This window comes from Capricornis sumatraensis, chromosome 17 (genome assembly GCF_032405125.1).
Source record: "Capricornis sumatraensis isolate serow.1 chromosome 17, serow.2, whole genome shotgun sequence".
In the NCBI taxonomy this organism is placed as follows: Eukaryota; Metazoa; Chordata; class Mammalia; order Artiodactyla; family Bovidae; genus Capricornis; species Capricornis sumatraensis.
Genome location: NC_091085.1, coordinates 69,293,650 through 69,299,796, shown reverse-complemented (window position 1 = coordinate 69,299,796; position 6,147 = coordinate 69,293,650).

The following is a 6,147-nucleotide window of genomic DNA, read 5'->3' as shown; positions in this document are numbered from 1 at the left end:
AAAGGAGATCAGTCCTGGGTGTTCTTTGGAAGGACTGATGCTGAAGCTGAAACTCCAACACTTTGTCCACCTGATGCAAAGAATTGACTCATTGGAAAAGACCTTGATGCTGGGAGGCATTGGGGGCAGGAGGAGAAGGGGACGACAGAGGATGAGATGGCTGGATGGCATCACTGACTCGATGGACGTGAGTCTGAGTGAACTCCGGGAGTTGGTGATGGACAGGGAGGCCTGGTGTGCTGTGATTCATGGGGTCGCAAAGTCGGACACGACTGAGCGACTGAACTGAACTGAAACACTGAAAGAGGCACGTAAGCACATGGACGGGTCTTCACTGTGCCTGGGCTGGACAGCAGTCCTGTCATTGTTGAAGCAGGAGAGGCTGGGAGCCAGCTCCTGTTTTATGAGGAGAAATGCTGGACTGGATGAGTTATAAGCTGGAATTAAGACAGGAGGGAGAAACATCAACCTCAGATGTGCAGATGATACCACTCTAATGGCAGAAAGCAAAGAGGAACTAAAGAGTTTCTTGATAAGGGTGAAGGAAGAGAGTGAAAGAGCCAGCTTAAAACTAAACATTAAAAAAATTAAGATCATGGCATGTGGCCCCATTGATGGCAAATAGAAGGGGAAAAGGTAGGAAGTAGTGACAGATTTCCTCTCCTTGGGCTCTAAAATCATTGCAGATGGTGACTGCAGCCATGAAGTCAAGGAACGAGTGCTTCTTGGCAGGAAAGCTATGACCTAGACAGTGTGTTGAAAAGCAGAGACGTTACTTTGCCAACGAAGGTCCATGTAGTCAGGGCTGTGTTCTCCCCAGTGGTCACGTATGGTTGTCAGAGCTGGACCATAAAGAAGGCAGAGCACCAAAGAATTGATGCCTTTGAACTGTGGTGCTGGAGAAGACTCCTGAAAGTCCCTTGGACAGCAAGGAGATCAGTCAATCTTAAGGGAAAGCAACTCTAAATACTCACTGGAAGGACTGATGCTGAAGCTGAAACTCCAGTATTTTGGTCATCTGATGCGCACAGACAACTCACTGGAAAGGTCCCTGATGCTGGGAAAGATCGAGGGCAGAAGAGGCGTCAGAATGAGATGGTTGGATGGCATCACCGATGCAATGAACATGAACTTGGGCAAACTTCAGGAGATGGTGAGAACAGGGAGGCCTGGCATGCTGCAGTCCGTAGAGTTGCAAAGAGTCAGCCACGACTGGATGACTGAATGACAGAACTGAGGTGGGGAAGGAAGGGAGCGTCTCTTAAGGTCATGTGGCCAGTTGGCTGCAGAACTGGAAAAGCAAACCCACATTTCTTGATACTGTGGTCACCAAGCCCCGGGGCCATACTATAAAAATACTTTTGGAAGGCAAATTTAACAAACAAGTCAAGTTCTTGGCATGTGGTTCTGTGGAGTGACTGGGTTCACTTTTTAGAAGAGGTGGAGCCCCGTTGTTTCACTGGGCGGTTCTGAGCTGCTAGGAGGGTTCCCTGCAGGCTGCCCCAGTGGAAGGAAAGTGTTGATACTAACAAAGCTTAGGAAACTGGAAAAACTAGTCCAAAGATTATCAGCTCGGTGGGATTTCTCGGTGAGATTCCTGAGCGTGTCTGCATGGAAACACCAGTTCACTTTGAGCTTCTCAGAGAGTTGGTTGAGATGGCAGCTGGGTCACAAACTACCATTTAGACTCTCATAAAGAAGGGAAGTGGGACGCTTGGGGTACTGCAGTATTTAACACAGTGTTTCTCAAATATTTCAGCCCCAAGACTCCTTTACATTGTGAAAAATGGTGGCAGACTCCAAAGAACTCTTGCTTATATGCAACTTGCCTACTGATACTTAACCATCTTAGCAAAACTGGTCAACTTTAGAAGCTCCATTAATTCACCTGAAATAAATCTATTACACATTAGCATAGATAACCCTATAACAAGTGTTAAGTCTGAGGAGAGCAGCACTGCTTTGCATTTTTGCACACCTCTGCATTTCTGGATTCTCACGTCTGCTTCTGCATTCAGTCGACTGTGATGTCCCATGTTGTGCGGCCCTGGGAGACTCCACCATGCACTCTTGAATGAGTGGAAAAGGCAAATGACATCAGTTTTGTGAGAGTGTTTCAGCTTCACAAATCCTTTGAGTCTCATAGGGAGCCTTGGTGTCTCTAGACTGCAGTTAGAAAATTCTGATCGAATCTTGAAGATGGGAGAAAAATCCTACTTATAATGGGAAGGGGCCTGACCCTGAGTTACAATGAGAGACCCCAAATTTGGCCCACACCTCACAGAAAGCAAACTCAAGAAAGTTCAGTCAGGTTATTTCTGAGACTCCTAACTGTAAATTCTAGGTGTGGCTGCACTTTAACTGAATGGAAACCAAGTGCCCGCCATGTCCAGGTCCCAGTGGGTATCAGGATGGTCCCTGCAATCTAGGGACTTCATGTCCACTTGATGGGGAAGAGGGGTGACCAAAGGGCAGGGCCAAGTCTCTTGATCGGATTCGGCCTGCAGTGTGCAGGTGGGGAGTCAGGGGCCAGTTCTCAGGCCCATCAGAGGAGAGACCACGGTTCCGTTTATTCCCTCCCTCCTGGACCAGCGTGTTGGGTGGTGCTGCCCTCTGTTCTTATCTGCACCCACTTCCCGTTACCTGATTGCAGCAATTGCTTCTTCCCTCAACACGGAGTTCAGCAAGTTCAGACTCCACTGCTGACTGGCCTGAACTGTGGATTTCCCAGGTCCCTCCCCAGCCTCTGCTGCACTAGCCCTCATCTGTCCTCCCACCCTGGGCACTGCTGGCTCTGAACCCAGGCCTCCGGCTCGGGGGTCCCTCCCCTTTCCCCTCAGCTTCCATAGCACTCGACTCTTCTCTGCAGCTGAGCTTTTTAAAGTGCTCTTAACCCACCTTCCTCCCATTCTTACTACTCTATCCTTACTGTTCACTGGCTGCCAATCCTCTACCTACGCTATCCTGGAAAATACTTTATTCATCCCACTGTTCTCAGCAGCCCCTTCATTTCTCTTCATTCACAACCAGCCTTACTGAATGAACAGTATATACCCACTGCCTTCAGGGCATCACTGTATGTCCTGTAAACCTCTGTATACTCTGTCCCTCTTACTCCATGGTTTTTCCTTTTAACATGTATTTGCATTTTCTATCAGAATGTGGGTTCCATGGAAGCAGGGACTTGAAAGCTTTATTTCCTGCCACCTCTCCAGCTCCTCCATCAGTGCCTGGCAGCTGTGAGCCCTCAGATGTTCACTGCCTCGTCTTCCCCAGTCGTACCGTGAATTCCTGAGGGTGGAGTTTTGTTTCGCTCCTGTTAGGTCCTCAGTGCTGGCACCCAGTAGGTGCACAATACCTACCTTACTAGTAAAGGAATCCAGGTGTCAGGCTAATTGTTTTCTAAAAGTTTGGTAGATATTGTTTGCATACCATCTTTAGGACCTGGTCCTTCTTGCTGTTACTTCACACCTGGGCTTCGGCCATAGCCTTTGTTAAAGCTCTGCAGCTGAAAATCCCTCCTGCGTGCCTGCACCAGATAACTCCCCCCCCTCCCGCCCCCCGCCACCCGAACATTCTGATACTGTTTCTCTGCTCAGGAACTTTCAATGGCTCCCCACTGTAGTGGCTGTAAGGTCTGAACAGGTGGTGTTGCAAAGCTCATCATCACTAAGCTGGCCCTTCAGAACAGTGGAACAAAGTTTCCCGTTGGCAGCACATACTGCTTCTTACCTCCTGGGGCACAAAAGTTTATGTTGTTCTAAATAGAGACTTTATCTACCATAACATAGCTCCAGTCATTGCACTGTAGTTTAGATCATGTATAACAATGTTTCTAGAGGAAAATATGCTCAGATTTTCCCTCTGGGGAGCCAGGCACACACCCTGTCTCATGGTGAATTCTCCCTCAAGGCTAACACCCATCATCCTCAGGGCTGTGACAGCAGCTATTAAAACCCACCTGCCATTCCCAGCTCTCTCAATTCCAATTCCACCATGAAACCTCTAGGATGAAATCCTTTCCCCCCATTCTAACCCAAAGTGACAGCTCTCCTCTGAAGTCTAGTCTGCTAATCTGACAGCTATTTCATCTTGTATTTTTTTATTCCTCACAAGTGTGTCTTTGATGAGACTGAAAGCTCCTGGATGGGAAAAACTATCCTAGAGTCTGTGGCACAGGAATTAACACCCATTGCTTCCTAGAAGGCACATGGAGGCAAGTCAGAGGAGTCTGGGCTTCATAACGGCTGGTTCTGCTCCACTTCTTCAAAGTATCCTACAGCCGTGCTCTCAAGAGGCCTCCCTGGGCATGTGCGCTAAGGTCTGCAACAGCAAATGGCCCAAAGCAGGAATGAGTCAGTGCAAAATGACCTCAGGTTTGACAGCATTACTGTTACTGTTTATCATATACCTGTAGGAGCCGGGTGACTTGCAAACATCTCTTTCATCCTCACAACTATTAAGAGGAAACTGGGGGCTCTGAGACACTGTGATGTGATTTTTCCAGACTCTCAAAAGCTTTTAAGGGGTGGTGCCAGGGTTTCAAAGCTAGCAATTGAACCAAAGCCTGTCTGATTCCAGAGCAGGTTGAGAAGGTGATCCAGAGCAACCTTCTGCCTCACCAGGCAGGCAGGGTGGACTGTGCCTGCCTGGGGGGAAACTGAGGCTTCTTTCTTCTCATGTATTTTCTAAAACTGCTAGATCAAAGGGATCCCACTAATCTTTCCCAGGGCGAGAAGGCCCGTTTTGTCTCAGTGATCACGTGAAGAGCCCCCCTCCCAGCTGGTGCCTTCAGATCCTAAGCCCACGTTCTCTGGTCATCACCAGGCCGGTTTCCAGCTCCTGGAAAAACAACTTAAAGCTTGAGTCAGACACCCCATGTGCTACTCAAGGATCTTCCCTGCAACACTTTATAATAAGAGATTGTAAACGTGAATGCCTATCAACAGCAGAGTGGTCAAATTATAGTATGCCAGTGATGGAGTGCTCCGTGGTTGTGAAATGACAGAAGATCTAAGTATGCTGTTAAGAGAGAAGAAGCAATTTACATACATGTGTGTTCCACAGGCAAAGACAATTCACTGAAAGACATTTATTCATTCAACAAATATTTGTTAACCATTTTAAGGTATCAAGAAACTTAGTAACCTGTAAGGGGTGGGTCTGAGGGGGAAAATGGTAACTTGTACTTTCTGGTAAGCTTCTGTGCATTAAAAAAAACCCCACAAAACTCCACAGGCATTACTTTGTATAAAGTCAAAATAAGTTTGGGAAAACAAGAAGAAATATCTAGCAGGTACTTGACTAGAAAGGGACAGAGCTATACAGAACTCACCAGTAACTTACATTTCCCCCCTGCAGTTCTACAAAGGAGGATGGCAGTAGGTGCAACCTATTTTTAGTGCAGGTAGGAATTTACTCTAAACCCGGAAAAAAAAAAACCAACCCACCCTAGGGCTGATGATAAACTGAATACCGCTTAACGTCGGCGGCCCAGGTCTTCCTACCACACAATCTGCAGAAGTTTTATCTGTAGGTGGAGTGCAACTGAAGCTGAAGGCGCTGCTGCTATCGATCTCAAGGGTGCATCTTACACACACGGGGACATTCATCTCGCAGGCCAGGGTCAAGCTGGAAAGCGACCTGGAATCTGGAACCTCTCGGCCCGCTTTACCAACGGGGCATCTCAGGCCCCAAGAGGTCGCGGGGCTCGGCTGTGATTGCCCCAGCGCTGCCGTCAAAGGCTACACTGCTCACACGGTAAACTTACACGGCTAAAACGTCCGGTAAAACTCCCACAGCCTCCAGCCGCCCTGGGCGTCCAGTCCACGGGCCCCGGGACACGGTGGGGGGCCCGGAGCCAGCACCTCGTAGGAGGTTGTCCAGGCAGATGGGGGAGGAGTGTCCCGGGTCCCCAGTCCCGAGATGCCTGGAGCTTGGCGTAAGCCCCGCCCCGCCCGGTCACTGCGTGCCAGTCGGTCCCTCTCCGCAGCGCTTGCGGGTCTTGAAGATGAAGCAGCAGCTGCAGGTCCACCCCGGGCCACGGCCGGTCTTGCCCGGCACTCCGGGATTCTTGCAGCTAAGGCCTGGCCGCAGCTGCGCTCTCGGAGCCCCCAGCGCAGCAGGCCGCGGACGGCGGGCGGGCGG